The following is a 19,039-nucleotide window of genomic DNA, read 5'->3' as shown; positions in this document are numbered from 1 at the left end:
CTCAGCAGTGGCCACAGGACTGGAAAAGGCCCATTTTCATTCCAATCCCAAAGAAAGGCAATGCCAAAGATTTCTCAAACAACCACACAATTGCACTCATCTCAGATGCTAACAAAGGAATGCTCAAAATTAACCAAGCCAGGCTTCAACAGTGCTTGAACTGTGAACTTCCAAATGTTCAAGCTGGATTTAGAAGTGGCAGAGGAACCAGAGGTCAAATTGCCAACATCCTTTGGATAAATGAAAAACCAAGAGAGTTCCAGAAAAACATCTACTTCTGCTTTATTGACTATGCCAGAGCCTTTGACTGTGTGGATCACAATAAACTGTGGAAAATTCTGAAAGAGATGGGAATACCAGACCACCTGACCTGCCTCTTAAGAAATCTGTATGCAGAACAAGAAGCAGTAGTTAGAACTGGACATGGAACAACAGACTAGTTCCAAATTGAGAAAGGAGTATGTCAAAGCTGTACGTTGTCACCCTGCTTATTTAACTTATATGCAGAGTACACCACGAGAAATGCCGGGCTGGATGAAGAACAAGCTGGAATCAAGATTTCTGGGAGAATTATAAATAACCTCAGATATGCAGACGACACCACCTTTATGGCACAAAGCAAAGAACTAAACAGCCTCTTGAAGAAAGTGAAAGAGGAGAGTGAAAAGTTGGCCTAAAACTCAACACTCAGCAAACTCTCATGGCATGTGACCCCATCACTTCATGGCAAATAGATGGGGAAACAGTGGAAACAATGGCTGACTTTATTTTTTGGGGCTCCAAAATCACTGCAGATGGTGACTGCAGCCATGAAATTAAAAGATGCTGGCTCTTTGGAAGAAAGATTATGACCAACCTAGACAGCTTATTAAAATGCAGAGACAATACTTTGTCAACAAAGGTCTGTCTAGTCAAAGCTATGGTTTTTCCAGTGGTCATGTCTGGATATGAGAGTCAGACTATAAAGAAAGCTGAGTGCTGAAGAATTGATGCTTTTGAACTGTGGTGTTGGAGAAGACTTTTGAGAGTCCCTTGGACTGCAAGGAGATCCAGCCAGTCCATCCTAAAGGAGATCAGTCCTGGGTGTTCATTGGAAGGACTGATGTTGAAGCTGAAACTCCAATACTTCAGCCATCTGATGCGAAGAACTGACTTATAGAAAAGATCCTGATGCTGGGAAAGATTGAAGGTGGGAGGAGAAGGGGATGACAGAGGATGAGATGGTTGGATGGCATCACTGACTCAATGGACATAAATTTGAGTAAACTCTGGGAGTTGGTGATGGACAGGGAGGCCTGGCATGCTGTAGTCCATTGTGTTGCAGAGTCAGACATGACTGAGTGACTGCACTGAACTGAACTGAATGTTGACAAAGTTGTGAGAAAGTGGGCGTGTTTATTGGAGGAAACAGATTAGTGATTTTTTTTTCAGATAGTAATCTGAAATACAGGTTTCAACAGATTTCAAATATTCTACATACAGTACATTCCCATATTCAGTTCAGTTCAGTTGCTCAGTCATGTCCAACTCTGTGTGACCCCATGGACTGCAGCACGCCAGGTTTCCCTGTCCATCACCAACTTCTAGAGCTTGCTGAAACTTGTGTCCATTGAGTCGGTGATCCCATCCAACCATCTTACCCTCTGTGGTCCCCTTCTCCTCCTGCCTTCAATCTTTCCCAGCATCAGGGTCTTTTCCAATGAGTCAGTAGTTTGCATCAGGTGGCCAAAGTATTGGAGCTTCAGGTTTAGCATTAGTCCATCCAATGCACATTCAGGACTTATTTCCTTTAGAATTGACTTGTTTGATCTCTTTGCAGTCCAAGGGACTCTCAAGGGTCTTCTCCGACACCACAGTTCAAAAACATCAATAGGATTCTGTTTAAGAACAAACATGTGTACTGAGATAGATACATGAATATTCAGATCAGCATTATTTACAATGTTTAATGTTTTTCAAAGAGCAAAATGAGACTACTTTAAAAATTATAGTTGATCCATATCATATTAAGTAGACATCAAAATGATTTCTGTGTCTATATTCATCTTGTCCCAAATAGCATATTTTTTGCTGCTCTGCATTCTCTAATAACACAAGAGTAAAATGCCACCAACACTCAATACCTCAAAGATCCAGGGATTAATCATGTTCACTGACAGACATACACTCCTTCAAAAGGTTTCATGTATATATAGGTATAGCATGAATGTTAATGACAACATTGAACACAGAACTCTGGTCTGTAATTTCTTTAAAAAGATTTTTTTTTAATTTATTTTTTTAATCTTTAATTCTTACATGCGTTCCCAAACATGAACCCCCTCCCACCTCCCTCCCCATAACATCTCTCTGGGTCATCCCCGTGCACCAGCCCCAAGCATGCTGCATCCTGCGTCAGACATAGACTGGCGATTTAATTCTTACATGATAGTATACATGTTAGAATGTCATTCTCCCAAATCATCCCACCCTTTCCCTCTCCCTCTGAGTCCAAAAGTCCGTTATACACATCTGTGTCTCTTTCCCTGTCTTGCATACAGGGTCGTCATTGCCATCTTCCTAAATTCCATATATATGTGTTAGTATACTGTATTGGTGTTTTTCTTTCTGGCTTACTTCACTCTGTATAATCGGCTCCAGTTTCATCCATCTCATCAGAACTGATTCAAATGAATTCTTTTTAACGGCTGAGTAATACTCCATTGTGTATATATACACAATGGAGTATTACTCAGCCGTTTAAAAAGATTTTACTAAAGTACAGTTAATTTACAATGTTGTGCCAAACACTAGTTCCTTTTCTTTTTTAATTTAAAATATGTTATAGATATCTTTCTTTGGCTGACATTGGTACAGAAAAATGTTTACAACATAGAGTAAATGAGCAAAATAGATAAATAAATAAATGGCATTAGAACAATGATTCTCAAATGGAGAGGTGGGAAAAATGGAAAGGTATGAAAAAGGAGGCGGAATCATTCGCTCTTCTCTCCTCTCTCTCATTTTGTCTTTGCAGGAGCCATGTTTGAGTAAGGTGGCAAGCCATGCGTACACTTAGAGAGAGCCCCAAATGGTTCCAAATCACCAGCCGCACCGTCCTTTTCCTCCCCTACTCTTCCCAAGTCAAGAATCATGACTGTTTTTTTTCATTTTAGGAAAATAATATATATGAATATGAGCAGAGAAAAAGTATCTGGAAGTATGTTAACTGCAGTGATCTTTGTAAGGAAGATAGGTAATTCTTATTTTCAGTTTTATATATTTTTTGGAATTTTTCATTTGTTGAATTTTAAATAATATTAACATTACTTGCCTTAAAAAATAAAACAAGAAACTTGAAATCCTTGAAAACCACTGCTGGAGAAATCAAGTGACAGCAGTGCAACATGTAACCACAATCATAACAAGCTGAGAAGTACATAACAATAGATACCTTTTGTACTAAACTACAGTTACTTGTTCTAACCCAAGAAGCTAGATAAAGTCAAGTGAACAGCATAGATGACCTGGAGAGCAACAAAAGTTTAAGAATTTGCAACTTTGGTAAATGATGGTGTAAATAAAAAAAAGAGGCCATCTAAGTTTCCAAAGTTGTGAAGCACACTGATAATCCTATTCAAATGAGGAACATCCCCATAAACTTTGTTAAACAGAAATTTAGAAGAAAAGGTACATTTTATATAATGGACAGAAAACTTGAAATGCATTATCTCTAGAAATGAATGAGAATGACATACATAAATAGGCTGAAGAGATAATTACTGAATAAGAAAATTAACATTAGATTAAGGAAAGAAAACAGAGAATTGGGGAGTGTAATTCTAAACACTCTAGTCTGACATTAGAAAAGCCCACTAATTTCCCCATAAATCATCTCTGTAATCAGAGACAGACCAGAATTGTATGAATCTGGGTCTGATCGCAACAATTTTTTTTTCCATTATAAATTCCAGTTAATGGAATACAAATAATGATAAGCTTACCATCTATTACTTGTGTTCAGAATCGGCAGTTTAAAGATTTAAGTGAAAATATTAATGAAATGGATCTTTTTAGCTTCATGGAGAAGATTCAAAACAGCAGAGAGGGGATGCTGCTCTGTTTTGCTTTCTGTGCACTTGTCGGTTCACGCTGGACTTGTGGTCAAGCAGAATTTGTCTACGCTTGTCCTGAGACTTCTGGGTTCTAGAAATAGTAAAGTCATCCCTCATCCAAATTAAAAGAGAAAAATTATTAAGGAAGATATGAGCAATTAGTACAGATGTAGGCAGGGAAAGATGTAGGGTTTGCTAAGGTGTGCCAAAGCAGGAAGAGGAAACAGTGCAAAATTTATTTGAGGTAAAGATTCCAGCCAGGCGTGTGGTTCGTGGAAGTGCCCTTATTTTTGTTTCCTATTCAGAGAAATATGCTTTTAGCTTATCACTGTGTTTTCAATCTGACATCACCTACCAACCAAAGAAAGCAATTTCTTAAATGAAATGGAAACGCCTTTTGCAAACTAATCTTAATCTATACTCTTGATTGCTATTCTTCACCCTCTTCTCACCGAAGAGTTAGGAGAAATCTTCTTCCTGAAAAGTTCTGTTCGTCATTACAATTATCCGAGTACTGGGTTAAGTTTGTAATTCTTTACTCCATTAGTTCTCAGAATTACCACAAGTCATTCTTTTGTTAACGTGCTTCTTTCCTTGTTTCCTTTTCGCATGAACACACAAATACCTTTTCTGTTTCAAAGTTCACCTGACCTAGACTCTGTTCCCCCACGATCTCCACCCCTGTTGAAATCATAAGTTTCTGCATATGATCTTGTAGTCTAGACACACTGTTGATGTGCTAATTGTCACGTACGAAATCTTATAAAATCAGAGACGTGCGTGTAGGTGCAGGTCTGGGAGAGGATTTTGCAAGGTAGATGGTGACGCGCTTGTCCAGATTCTGTTCCCTGGGTGGAATTGACCCCACAGGCTGTAAGATTGGTTTTTCTTCTTCAAATATTTTTATTAGAAGAATTAACAGTGAGAAATAATGAGACTTCATTTCTTTTATCAGTTAGTAACAATAGGCAGAAGTCTCTCCCTTCAGCTCAGTTCAGTTCAGCCACTCAGTCGTGTCCGACTCTTTGCAACTGCATGAATTGCAGCACGCCAGGCCTCCCTGTCCATGACCAACTCCCAGAGTTCACCCAAACTCATATCCATCGAGTCGATGATGCCATCCAGCCATCTCATCCTCTGTCGTCCCCTTCTCCCCCTGCCCCCATCCCTCCCAGCATCAGAGTCTTTTCCAATGAGTCAACTCTTTGCATGAGGTGGCCAAAATATTGGAGTTTCAGCTTTAGCATCAGCCCGTCCCTTAAATTAGTCCAGATACTTTGCTTTAAGAAAGTACTTCTTTTGTTGCAAAGGAGCTTCATTTTCAAACTTTTGCTTTATTTTGCAGTTCTCTGCTTCTCTGAAACTTAGATTTTAAGAGATTTAAGACAATTTTTGCTTAGCATTATATATAGTCCAAATACATACAGGAAATGTATGCCAAACACCTTCAACAAGTTACTCTCTCTCTGCTTTTTTTAAAATATATATTTAGTGCCTTGTCATTAATTCAACCAACATACATTGAGCACATATTTTGCACTAAGCATCCTTAAAACACTGAAATAAAGATGACTAAGACATCTCTCAGAGAACCAGAGGATTGATGGGGCCCCCTTGTTGTAAACTACTACACAAAGAGGAAAAGATTAAGGCAGGCATGTATGGTACCTCTGTGCTTTGGGTGGGAATGGCTATAGGAAGATACATATTGAGAGTGATGTTTGTGGAATTTTCAGATACTGAGCAGAAATTTGTTAGGGGCCTAAGAAGGAAAGACAATTCCAGGGAAATGCATCAGTCTGCCCAAAAACTTGGAGATGTGAAATAGATGGGCATGTCTGTGAAGCTTTGAGGCAGTTAAGGCTGAACCATAAGGAGTGAATAGGGGAAAGCGGGGAGATACAATAACAAGGAGGAAAGAGTCAGATCATGAAGGGCCCTTAATGTTCATTAAAGAAAGGAGCTGATTTTTTAAAAATAGGTGATGAAAATTCATTGAAGGGTATTAAGCTGAGAACTGTCATGACGAGTTTTGTGCTTTAGATACAAACAACAACAATGTAGAACCCAGATTCAGAAGCCAGGAAGCATGGGAAAGCCTGCAGGCAAGGAGATCTGGTCATAGGCTGCTGCAGCAGAACAGGCAAAGAGTGCTGAGTCTGAAGTCAGACAGAAGCAGTGGGCATGGAGTGGATCCAAGAGATGTCCATAGACTCAAGCAGACATAATGAATTTTTATATACAGGAGTAATGAGGAGAAAGTGATTCTGAAGTTTCTGACTTGGATACTAAGATCTAATGAAATGAAGTGGAGCAAAATTAGAAAGAGGAAATAAGACAGTTTAATTTTGGATTTGCTAAGTTTAAGATGTGTGTGATATATCAATAGAGAGATCTATTGCTGAGTTGCTTCGGCCATTGTCTGGCTCTTTGTGACCCTATGGACTGTAGCCCACCAACCTCAGCTGTCCAAGGGATTTCTCAGACAAGAATACTGGAGTGGGTTGCCATGCCCTCCTCCAGGGGATCTTCACGACCCAGGAACTGAACCCATTGTCTCTTATGTCTCCTGCATTGGCAGGCGTGTTCTTTACCACTAGTGACAACTGGGAAGCACACAAGCCTAGAAATACGAAACTGAGGTTCAACAGAAGGGTCTGTACTAAAGATAAAAATCAAGAGTCATAAATGTCTGGCACCTGAGAGTACAGGATTGGCCAAGACTGTCATGGAGAGTGTGTAGAGAATAGACAAGTGCAAGGACAGAATCTTGGAAGTAAACCAGAGTGTAAACAGGGCCAATTGTAGAAAAAAGAAACCAAGGAAGAAGGAGATAGAACAAATAGAGGTAGAAGAGGATCAAGTAATTGCCACATAAAGTAAGAAAGGCAAGCATTTCAAAGAGAGCTGGTAAATATTTTAAACTCTGTTAAAAAATCTATTGCAATAATAATTAAGTTCCCATCAAAATTTGCAACTATAAGGCTTTTGGAGACTATCACAAAAATAATTTTCTGAATATGAAGGAGGAAAAAGCCAGATTGTAAGAGATTCAAGAGAGAAGAGGAGGGAAAGCAGCAAAAATATCAGAAGGATGACTCTTGCTAGAGGTCTGAGTATGAACAGAGGTGGAAGAAAGCCAGCTTTCTCTCTCTTCTCCTCTCTTTCTCTTCTCTTTTTCTTTCTTTCTCTTTCTGGTCTCTTTTTTCTTCTTTGTTCTCTCCCTCTCCTCCTCCTTCTCCTCTTTGTTCTTCTCTTTCTCTCTCTAAGAAAAGAAAGATTTTTTTTAAGCTAAAATTAAGAGGCATTATTTCAAAGAGATGCCCTGATTTTGGAGGGTACTATTAATACAAACATCTGCTTTTGGGGACAAGTCTTCGTATCCTTTAATTTTTTTCATCTATAGTTAGGTTTCCAGGAACACCATCCGATCTGTGACAAACCAACTTTTACATTTATAGCCCTTTGTCCTGCAGGAAGATTCAACTGCACTCACACGGAAGAGCACATGGAGTGAAGCCACCAGCCAGAAATTCCAAGAATACTGAGAATCACTCAGCAAAATGAGGTACTTTCAGCCCAGTGTGTAAGGGTGTAATACCATGCACAGTATTTTTAGTTATTTTCTCTTTATTAAGTCCATTAGATAGATCAATTTAAAAAGCTACTCAGTAAGCATTTATTTTGTACAAAATTAAAAGTATTATAGATCATCTTATGACCATTGTGTACTAATATTCTTGAATTTATCTCCTTGGGTTCCTTCAGTTCAGTTCAGTCACTCATTTGTCTCCAACTCTTTGCAACCCCATGGACTGCAGCACGCCAGGCTTCCCTGCCTATCACCAATGCCAGGAGTTTGCTCAAACTCATGTCCGCTGAGTCGGTGATGCCAACCAGCCATCTTATCCTCAGTTATCACCTTCTCCTCCTGCCTTCAATCTTTCCTAGCATTAGGGTCTTTTCCAATGAGTCAGTTCTTCACATCAGGTTGCCAAATTATTGGAGCTTCAGCATCAGTCCTTCCAATGAATATTCAGGGTTGATTTCCTTTAAGATTCACTGTTTTGATCTCCTCACAGTCCAAAGGACTCTCAAGAGTCTTCTCCAACACCACAGTTCAAAAGCATCAATTCTTCAGCACTCAGCTTTCTTTACACATATAAAAAGAAATAAAGTTCATAGAATCCTTATGGTTCTTATATTTGGGAAACTTAAAACCCCTTTCAGATATTACCTTAGTAATCCTCATAGCTTTTTATGCTATTTTTTCCCCTAAACTCCACATCATTGCCTTGGGTAGAAAGTAAGAGATGTGTCATTATGACAAACTCTGTGTTGTATCCCAGGAAATACAGCTTGTACAGACAGTTTTGGCTGACTAAAAGGCTTTTGAGTCTCAATAAAATGAACTATCCTTGGCTGTGATCCAAAAGTCTACAAGCAATAAATGCTGGAGAGGGTGTGGAGAAAAGGGAACCCTCTTACACCGTTGGTGGGAATGCAAACTAGTACAGCCACTATGGAGAACAGTGTGGAGATTCCATAAAAAAACTGGAAATAGAACTGCCTTATGACCCAGCAATCCCACTTCTGGGCATACACACCAAGGAAACCAGAATTGAAAGAGACACGTGTACCCCAATGTTCATCGCAGCACTGTTTATAATAGCCAGGACATGGAAGCAACCTAGATGTCCATCAGCAGATGAATGGATAAGAAAGCCGTGGTACATATACACAATGGAGTATTACTCAGCCATTGAAAAGGATATATTTGAATCAGTTCTAATGAGGTGGATGAAACTGGAGCCGATTATACAGAGTGAAGCAAGCCAGAAGGAAAAAAACCAATACAGTATACTAACGCATATATATGGAATTTAGAAAGATGGTATCGATAACCCTGTATGCGAGACAGCAAAAGAGACACAGATGTATAGAACAGTCTTTTGGACTCTGTGGGAGAGGGAGAGGGTGGGATGATTTGGGAGAATGGCATTGAAACATGTATAATGTCATATATGAAACAAATTGCCAGTCCAGGTTCGATGCAGGATACAGGATGCTTGGGGCTGGTGCACTGAGACGACCCAGAGGGATGGTACGGGGAGGGAGGTGAGAGGGGGGTTCAAGATGGGGAACACGTGTATACCTGTGGCGGATTCATGTTGATGTATGGCAAAACCAATACAATATTGTAAAGTAATTAACCTCCAATTAAAATAAATAAATTTATATTAAAAAAATTTTAAGAAAATGAACTATCCTGTTAACTGTTTTTCCACTCATAGCCTCTATTTTACAGATGAGAAAACTTAAATGTATAGCGTCACAGAATTAAAGGGTAGAGAGGGATCTCTAGATTGTTGCTTGTTAATAACTACAAACAGGATGACTGGAACAGGTAACAGGAAGGATGTCTTGAACCCAGGCAGATTCTATCACTTATTGCCTTTTGCTTCTGCCTTTTGCTTCTGTATTTCTCTGTCTTCTAGTTGGTTAGGTAGAATATGGCTCAAGTTTATACACTGCAACATGAAATATGCTCCGCAGTATTAAATACTGAATCTCCTTCTTTCCACCACAGTTCCATACCCTGAGGGAGAGACACTGATTGGTGCTACTCATGGTCCAATCGATTGTGGTTGTACCTCATCAAGCTATAGGAATATATCCCTGAGTTTGGGGTGGAGAAAGGAAGTAGTTAAGGGGATCATTGTAGGCTAAGCAGATATTCCAAAATTTGTCCCTCAGAAAGGTTACTCCCACCTTGCACCCACTATCCCTACCCCAAACACATCATTTTAATGGAAGGAAACATTCCCTCAAATAGTAAATTACTTGGCCAAGGTCATAAAGCAAAAGTTTCCCATCTAGTTGTAATTTTTCATATGCTTTAGCTTTCCAGTTGGCACTTGTGGTAAAGAATCCTCCCACCAATGTAAGAGAGGTAAAAATGGGGGTTCGATCTCTGGATGGGGAAGAACCCCTGGAGGAGGGCATGGCAACTCACTTCAGAATTCTTGGCTGGAGAATCCCATGGACAGAGAAGTCTGGCAGCACATGACTGAAACAACTTAGCACGCTCAAATTTTTTGTTGTTGTTATACTTTTATTTTATTATTATTTTTTAGACTGTATCGTATTTCTTTTTTATTATTTATTGTTTATTTTATTTATTATTATTATTATTTTTAACTTTTGCTTTTCTTTATTTCACTCTGAATCCCCCTGCTTTTCTATTTGTTTCTAAAAGGTTAGAAGGAGATCAGCCCTGAGATTTCTTTGGAGAGAATGATGCTAGATGGCTGGATGGCATCACTGACTCGATGGACGTGAGACTGAGTGAACTCCGGGAGTTGGTGATGGACAGGAAGGCCTGGCGTGCTGCAATTCATGGGGTTGCAAAGAGTCGGACATGACTGAGCGACTGAACTGAAGAAGTTAGAGAAAATGCTGTTAGATTATTTTTTTTCAGAAACTCTTACCCTGGTAGTATATTGACTTGTCAATTATTCTTTATGCTCAAAGAGCATGCTTTCATGCTTACAAGTGGAGGGAAGTTAACTCTAGGGTATGAGAACAAAAGAATCAAAACTCAAGACCTCTTTTTTTCCCCAAAGTAACTTTCCTAAATAATTGAGAGAATAATGTAGCCATAAATGAAAGCAAAAGTAAATGTATAGCAGTGTAAGCCAAACTACCTAGAAATCACTAAAGGAATAGAAAATAAAGACTACAAATAGAAATCTGCAGAGAAACTTTTAAGGAAATTTGTAATACCTCTCAGAGAAGATAATGGTAATTATACCTCAGAGGTTGCAAATTTGTGGCCCTCAGACGAATTAGCTTTCCTTGTGTTTTATTGGGACAGCATGGTATTTTGAAAACCAATGTAAATTTGAATGTTTTTACATGAGACCTGCTGCTGCTGCTGCTGCTAAGTCGCTTCAGTCGTATCTGACTCTGTGTGACCCCATAGATGGCAGCCCACCAGGCTCCCCCGTCCCTGGGATTCTCCAGGCGAGAATACTGGAGCGGGTTGCCATTTCCTTCTCCAATGCATGAAAGTAAAAAGTGAAAGTGAAGTCGCTCAGTCGTGCCTGACTCTTAGTGACCCCATGGACTGTAGCCCACCAGGCTCCTCAGTCCATGGGATTTTCCAGGCAAGAGTACTGGAGTGGGGTGCCATTGCCTTCTCCGTACATGAGACCTGCTCCTTCCAATGTAGCCATGCTCTGAACTACTCCTTCGTGTCTTGTTCTGTCATTTACTGTATCATGACTATGCTGCCTGCCCTGGCCCTGAAGACATGTGAGTTTGTACTCCCTAGATGTTGACTGTCATGATGAAAGAAGGGGGCACTCATTCATTCTTGACAGATCAGCTCATACAAAGGCCAAGAGATGTGAGCTATGGATGTGTGTAAGTGAAACAGGGATGCCATAGAAGTTGTCCGAATGAAATTAGGAGACTCTATTGGCAGAATTCTAATAGATGAAAAGGGAGAGTTTCAGAAGGAATTGGTGACAGAGGCCCATAAGTAATGAGCTCAAAAAATTTAGATTTTCTCCATTAAGCAGTTGTCTGACACTTAAATTCTTGTTTAAGAGTTTTTGGAGTTACTTGAGGCAAGGCACTTAACTTCTGTATAATGGTTAAAGTTTCATGAAAAGAAAGATATGAGCTCAAAACTTTTTCATTAATCCAAGTAGGAGATAAGAGTTTTAATAAAGGTGGTGGTGCTGATGATGGAAAGACATAGAAAAGAGGGTAACAGAAAATGGGATTAGACAAGAATGACAAAAGAATTTATGAGACTGCTCTTTCCACAGAGACAAAGAGAAGTGGAGAGAAATGGCAGAATGTGGCATTCTGTTACAAAGGTAATGAAATCAGCCAATGCTGGTTTTCATGTGAGCACAGAGCAGCTCTCCATCCTGCTGGTCGGTGTATTTTCTGCCCACATAGTTACTCATGGCTCTAGCTACTTAACCATGCAGCTTGTCAAGAAAAGAACAGGCAGCTTCAAGGGGTCTTCTGTATTTTATTCATTACAGCTCCTTTTATTTGTTGTTTTAATGTATTTAATTTACTAAATTATTACAGATGTTTTGTATTACAATTCTAACAAGAAAAATGTGAAAAGATGCCCAACTTCTTTTAAGTCTGGTAGAAGTGGAAACATTTTTCCTTCTGCCCGTTCAAATTTCAGTTGATTCTTTTTGAAAATGCTGACTTAAAATGGATGGGTCCTACTCATTTTAAATAGAGAGAAGGGGGAACAAATTTTAAGTGACATTTTGAAGAAAGCATTATATCTTCTGCTTTGAGAATATTTGTGACATTGAGAATCTGGAAGTCTCATACATGTCATTACAAAGTACACTGCTACTCTTTTCTAGTATCTTTATTATTATTTGAAAATATTACACACATACATGTATCTGTAGAGGAAATGCTGATAGCATGCCAGCATTATTTGGTGTTAGTATTTGTTGGGGTGTGTGACAGCCTTTGGAGAAGGCGATGGCCCCCACTCCAGTACTCTTGCCTGGAAAGTCCCATGGAGAGAGCAGCCTGGTGGGCTGCAGTCCATGGGGTCGCTAGGAGTAGGACACGACTTGGCAAACTCACTTTCACTTTTCACTTTCATGCTTTGGAGAAGGAACTAGCAACCCACTCCAGTGTTCTTGCCTGGAGAACCCCAGGGACGGGGGAGCTTGGTGGGCTGCCGTCTATGGGGTCACACAGAGTTGGACACGACTGAAGCGACTTAGCAGCAGCAGCAGTGACAACCTTAAACCCAGATTTTGTGGATGGCTTTTGTGGGAAATATACTTCATGTGGAACAAAGGAAAACCATCTCCCAAGAACTGTATTTATGTGTGATTCATATATGTGGATTAGACCACTTAGGAAAAAACTCAACAAAGAAAAGGAACTTTCCCTCCGGGCTTCATGATTTATCCAAGTTAAATTTGTCACTGTTCAGACAGTTATAGAAGGCTCACCTAAGGCTGTATTCTCCAAACCCTGGACTGCATTAAAGCTTAGGATACAGCCACAGGTAACTAACTTTCTTTGAACTCTCCCCTAATTGGTGCCTTGTCACTGCAGAGAGAAGTTGAAATTTAATTAAGGGGCAGGAAACTCCCATCTAATTTTGTCCCCGAGCTCTCTGTGGGTTGTCTCGCAGAACTTCAACAGCTGGTGAGTGAAGGTTTTTGGCGCAGATGCTAAATAATGCCTACCCTGGTGAGGTACTTCTCGATCACGATACTGCACAATGGCTTCTTTCTAGGCAGCTGACTCTCCATCTATGGGACACATTGTGTTTCGCTGTCAGACTCCTACTTGCATTGATGCAATTTTTTTTTAATTTTTGAAAAAATTTTATGAAAGGATAGTTGACTTGCAATGTTGTGTTAATTTCTGCTATACAGCAAAGTGACAGTTTTACATATATATATATATATATATATATATACATACATACACACACATATATTATTTTTCATATTCTTTTCCATTCTGGTTTATCACAGGGTATTGAATACAGTTTCCTGTGCGTACAGTAAGACTTTGTTGTTTATCCATCCTATATACACTATTTTGTTGATGCAGTTTTTAAGGGCACCTTCAAATAAGGGCCAAATGTAATCATGATAAAAGTATTTCAACAAAGAACTCAATTTTTCTTTCTTCTATTCCAGTTATAGATTTCCTGTTGTTTTGCTACAAAATATCCCCAAATAATCAGCTCATCTGAACCTAGTGGGGAAAACCAAAAGGCAATTAAGCAAATACATGTAAAAAAAGATCTCTACAAAGAAGAAAAATTAAGATATTATCAAATACTGTTTTAACAAAAACAAACTTCCCAAAGACACAGTATAAATTTCTGTAAGATTCGTGCCAAGAGGATAGCAGAGCTCTGCTTCCTACATTAGCTCCTTGGAGTAGGCCCAATGTGCTGTCTTAGACAGGAGCATATCCTTCCCACCAGAGTGGATTTCTTCAACCACTCTCCAATGCGTGACAAGGATTCTTAACTACCTGATTGGCTTACATTATATAGAACATACTGGATATTTAGCAATCCAATATGTGCATCTGCTGAGAAATTTAAACATAACTACTGTGTAATGCCTTTAGTAATAATAAAAATATGGTGTTCATCTTTTCATTATGTGAATAAGTTAATTACCAATGAGTAATTTCTACTTTATGGTGCAAACTTGACTTATTTGGAAAAGACCCTGATGCTGGGAAAGATTGATGGCAGGAGCAAAGTTGGGGACAGAGGATGAGATGTTTGGATGGCATCATTGACTCAATGGATATGAGTTTGAGCCAACTCTGAAAGATAGCAATGGACAGGGAAACCTGGTATGCTGCAGTCCGTGGGGTCACAAAGAGCTAGACACGACTGAGCAACTGGACAACAATAATTTCTACTTTGGGGCTTCCCTGGTGGGTCCGTGGTAAAGAATCTATCTGCCAATGCAGGAGATGCAGGTTCAGTCCCTAGGATGGGAAGATCCCCTAGAGAAGGACATGGCTACCCACTTTAGTATTCTTGCCTGGAAAATCTCATGAACAGAGGAGCCTGGCGGGCTACAGTCCATGGGGTTACAAAAGAGTCAGACAAGACCTGGTGACTAAACAACAATGAATTTCTACTTTATCATATGGTCTTATATATATATATATATATATATATATATATATATATATATATATATATAACTATCTACAAGTTCAACTGGACTAAATTTTTGGAATGGCTAGAATCCCAAAGGTTCAATTTGAAGTGATAAAGTCATACAGTGGGCAAAGCCTAGGTCTCAGACCAAGCATGTCAGGATGAACCATTAGGGATAAAGCAAAGATTCTGAGTATTGCGCTTGTTTGCTTGCCTTCATTAATATATGGGCTTATGGATATCAAATGAAACAGAGGATAAATGTGGTATATTACCTCTAACATCTAACTGAAAGGCATTTGGGTACTACTGCTGAATTCCTTTACCTGCTTCAATCTTTGGGGAATATAGGGCTAGGAGAGTTGGACTGAGAATCCTTTTGACTGGATTACCCATGGAGACTCGAGTTTCATGGTATGCTGACATGGGTGACTGGTACTACCCATGAATGTTCAGCTGTTTTACTGGAAATTATATTTTTATATGGGGAAAATATAAGTAGTAAAAATTCCCAAATCATCAGTTCTGATCTTTTCAATATAATTAATACTTATAAAAACTGGAAGTTTTACTACAAGTGTATAAATATTGGAATAATTCAGTGAATTTTTCATCCTTCCAAATATGTTGTTTTGAATAAATACAGCTTATGAATCTTTTTAACATATTGTTGCCATGTTACCACGTGCTGTAAATGCAATAGACCAGTTAAAGACCAAGTACTAACCGCAGTCATGTATTTCCTTTGTTTTATATATTTAGGTCAGACGCTAAACATGGGTTTAACATATTTTCTTTGTGGTTTAATTTCCTTTGTGATGATTTCTTTTATTTAATGGGAGCGTAAAAATGTCCCAAGGACTAAAAACAAATTGCAGCTTATTTTTAACACAGGCATTAAGAAGTTCTCTGTTATTTTGCCTATGGGTCAAGATTAAACTTTCAGGATCATTTTGGGTTAAAAACGCAACAGCGAGACATTTACATTTTCTTAACAAAACATAGGGGACTATATTCACGTGGCATTCTTGCACACCCACTTGGGCCCAAGTCTTACAACAAACAAGGAATGAGAAAACGTGGGCTCTACAGTGACTTTCAGTGTATCTCTGGTCTGCGCCTCCCTAGAGATGCCCGGAAGGCGCCTGCTTGCAGTACCACCCCACAGCTCATAATGACTCCCAGGAGATGGGGAAGGATTCCTGGACATATAAGAAGGAAAGGCAAACGAAGTCATCAGGGCAGCACCCCAGGACCACCGTGAACTTCACAGCAGTGCACAGAGTGATGTGTATTCATCTCCTAAGTGTTAAAGCTGCAACGGGGTTTTTCATTTCAAATTTACTATCCAGCCCATTAACGTATGTTTGCTTCTGGCACTTCATCCAGTTTATACCCTGATAGTGAACAGGTCTGTTTTAATGGTGCGTGTAATTCTCCTTTCTCAGTAATTTGTTGAAATGTTTGCTTCTTAAACAAGACAGGAGCCTTTTCTGTTGTTGTTGTTGTTTTTGACATTCACTTACCTGCCTGTTTAGTGAGTAGCAGAAATGTATTTTCTTTTACTTTGGCCTTTCTAGACACAGTGTATTCGTCAAATCTTGAAATGCATGCCTAATAGAATGTCCTTTGATTTTATCCAGGACTTACTATATTTAACACCTGGATAAATTTAGAGGTCTTTTGAACTAAATGAAATCACTGAGAATCTAACAGTTACCAGACAGCTGTTAATCGTTTTAATAACTTCTTGCAGTTGCCCAGAGGGAGGAAAATGTGCTCTATTTCAGATCTTTATATAAAATAGTGAATTACGATGGGAACAATAATTTAGCTTTAATAAAGGGGAGACTTGTTGATTTTAATAGAACTAGTATTTCAGTTAAAACATTAAATATCTTCACTTTCTTTGCATTAAAAATGAGAATCATCTAATAAATGTACCCATAAAAATTAGTAATGATTTTCTACTCTCATTCTCATTATGGGTGGAAAATACATCTTGAAATGACACAGAAAAGTTTTTCTAAGAATATTTATTATTTGAATAGCAAATTCCAATTTTCCTAAAATGCCCTGAAAGTTAATATTGTCTTAAACTAGTGGCAAAAGTAAACAAAACATAGAAAAATTTAAGCAGTCTCTCTTTTTCTAGGAAGGCATAGGATATTTAAGAAAAAGAGGGCAATTATTAAATGGATATTGTTCTAAAAATACAAAAATATTAAAATCAGACATAAATTGATGATTGTTATTTAAACATTAATGAAATTTTCCTAAATTCTTTTTGCTTTGCCAAAAGACAATATAATCCACTAACCACTTATCTAATTTGTAAAGGTTTGTTTTATTATGTAAACAAATATTAGATACACACATGGTTATGCAGATTCAATTCAGAGTGTTTCAGACTAACCATGCTGATTTTAATAAAAATATTTCCCTAAAAAAATTGCTATTGGTTAACTTTGTTTCTTCATGAAACGTGTTTCTACTGCTTCCAAAGATCTGGTAACCGTTCATACAAATGAAAAAAAAGTATGTTTTCCATACATGCATAAGTTGTTCCACAAACATCTGGTAATGAAATTTTGAAAGTTGCTAGATTCTGAGCCAGACCAGGTGTTCTCTACAGCATCTCTAGAACTCAGCAATTGCCTGCAGTAATTTGTTGCAACTCGTATTGGCATTTTTATGGTTATGATGAGGCAAAAGGTGATGACATCATGTACTAATGTTTCGAAGGTGCTGTGAATTCAGTGTGAAAATTCCATCAATGAGTGATTGTTCCTGAAATTGACTACATTGGTGGCCATCACATTTTGCCAACTGAAACATCTGGGCACAAGTTAGTCGTGGCACACCTTGTAAATAACTTAATTGAAATTAATTGCCAGGAGTTTGCAGTACCCTAGGTAGTTTATAAGTACCACTTCTTATTCTACTGCAATGTTTTTGGGCTTAAGGATCTTGTGTTGTCAGATTCCATGGCAGCAGCTTGTGATAAAATTGAAAAGTGTAGAAAACTTATAAGTAAATAACAGGACAACAAGGAAATGAAAATGCCATTTATATATAAAGAAGAAAACATTATATCTCATATATCTACTTAAATGTATAAAATATTTATCTCACAGAAATAATTTTTAAACTATTGTATCTAAAGCAGTGTAACAAAAGAAGATAGTTGAATAATTGGAGTTGGGTCTCTATTTCTCTGAAAAGAAATATTTAGTATTCAGTTCATGTTATAAATATCAAATGTTTACTGTGTTGATAAAAATACTTGAAATTATTGTAGACTAGGAAATCACATATTTGAAAAGATTAAGCAGTTGTTCTATGTAAAAAGGGAGAAGGCAATGGCACCCCACTCCAGTACTCTTGCCTGGAAAATCCCATGGACGGAGGAGCCTGGTAGGCTGCAGTCCATGGGGTCGCTAAGAGTCAGACATGACTGAGCGACTTCACTTTCACCTTTCACTTTCATACATTGGAGAAGGAAATGGCAACCCACCCCAGTGTTCTTGCCTGGAGAATTCCAGGGACGGCAGAGCCTGGTGGGCTGCTGTCTATGGGGTCACACAGAGTCGGACACGACTGAAGTGACTTAGCAGAAGCTTAGCAGCTACGTAAAAAGCGGGAGTCTGAATAGAAAATCTGGGTCCTATTTTTGCTATATAGATTCTAAAGCACAAGTTCAAATAATTTTCTGATTTATTCACACATTCATGCACAGTTCAGTTCAGTCACTCAGTCATGTCCAACTCTTTGCAACCCCATGGACTGCAGCACACCAGGCTTCCCAATCCATCATCAACTCCAGGAGCTTGCTCAGCCTCTTTCCATCGAGTCGGTGATGCCATCCAACCATCTCAGCCTCCGTCATCCCCTTATCCTCCTGCCTTCAGTCTTTATCAGCATCAGGGTCTTTTCAAATGAGTCATTTCTTTGCATCAGGTGGCCAAAGTATTGCAGCTTCAGCTTCAACATCAGTCTTTCCAATGCATATTCAGGACTGATTTCCTTTAGGATTGACTGGTTGGATCTCCTTGCAGTACAAGGGATACACAAGAGTCTTCTCCAACACCACAGTTCAAAAGCATCAGTTCTTTGGTAGTCAGCTTTCTTTATAGTCCAACTCTCACATCCATACATGACTACTGGAAAAACCATAGCTTTGACTAGATGGACCTTTGTTGGCAAAGTAATGCCTTTGCTTTTTAATATGTCA

This window comes from Ovis aries, chromosome 3 (genome assembly GCF_016772045.2).
Source record: "Ovis aries strain OAR_USU_Benz2616 breed Rambouillet chromosome 3, ARS-UI_Ramb_v3.0, whole genome shotgun sequence".
NCBI lineage: Eukaryota > Metazoa > Chordata > Mammalia > Artiodactyla > Bovidae > Ovis > Ovis aries.
This window is presented reverse-complemented; position numbering follows the sequence as displayed.